This window comes from Nanorana parkeri, unplaced genomic scaffold, assembly GCF_000935625.1.
Source record: "Nanorana parkeri isolate BGI_ZX_2015 unplaced genomic scaffold, ASM93562v1 scaffold28, whole genome shotgun sequence".
NCBI lineage: Eukaryota > Metazoa > Chordata > Amphibia > Anura > Dicroglossidae > Nanorana > Nanorana parkeri.
In genome coordinates, this window is record NW_017306296.1 from 2,557,147 (window position 1) to 2,558,024 (window position 878).

The 878-nt window shown below is 32.2% G+C and overlaps 1 protein-coding gene across 3 annotated transcripts in view; it reads left to right on the top strand.

Annotated features, from left to right (window-relative positions):
- The window catches only part of PLCB4 (phospholipase C beta 4), a 109,388-nt gene that overhangs the window by 52,843 nt on the left and 55,667 nt on the right, over positions 1-878 (top strand). The window lies entirely within an intron of this gene.

Consider the following 878-nt stretch of genomic DNA (forward strand, 5'->3'; position numbering starts at 1 on the left):
AGGTGCTACAGTTAGCATGCTACTGGCTATTGAAATTTGAAATATCCAATAGCAGGCTGGCTATTGCTCCCAGCAATAAAGTGTAAAAAAAATAAGTTAAATAAACTTAGACTAAACATTTTTTTTTTAAAGTTAAAAAAAGTTAAAGAAAAATGTAAAAAATAAAAAATAAAATTTGGTTTTGAGTTTTACAATTCACATTATTTTAAATCAATGAAACTAATTAAAATGTCTAATATAATACATACAATTATTAAAAAAATATGTATAATAGGTGGGAAAAGTCATTTTCAATTTCGGCCTGACAAATTTTGCTGCAGGAGTTGTGTTGTGGTGCCATTAATTTCAATGGATCCCAAATGCACCTCCCATCCGCAGTGTGATCACACTGGAGCGCCAAAACTGCAATGCTCTGTGTTCCAGTGCAGTGCGAGTTCAAAAAAATTGCATACCGTTTTATTCTGAAGTAAACTGTATGTCTGTAACGCTGCATTTGTGTATTTTATTTTAAATAAATTATGGTATACATTTTTTATTCTATTTTATCCATTGAATCGATTAATCAAAGTCAATAATCAGATAACTAATCGATTATGAAAATAATCGTTAGCTGCAGCCCTACAACTGTCTATGATGTACCAGCAATTTAGGTCTGACTTCTAATTGTTCTTTGCTAACTGGGCAGAGATATGCAGGAGCTTCTGTTCATTGGCTGTGTTATCCAACATCCACAATGTGTGTACGATGACTGTGATTGTGCATGTTCCTTTGGAAGAAACGCCATCCCTTAGTATTTAAAGTCTATCTGAAGCATTTTTTATATTTTTTATTTAGGGTAAAGTAGGAAATAGTAAGGCAGTACTTTTTCACAGTGCGTT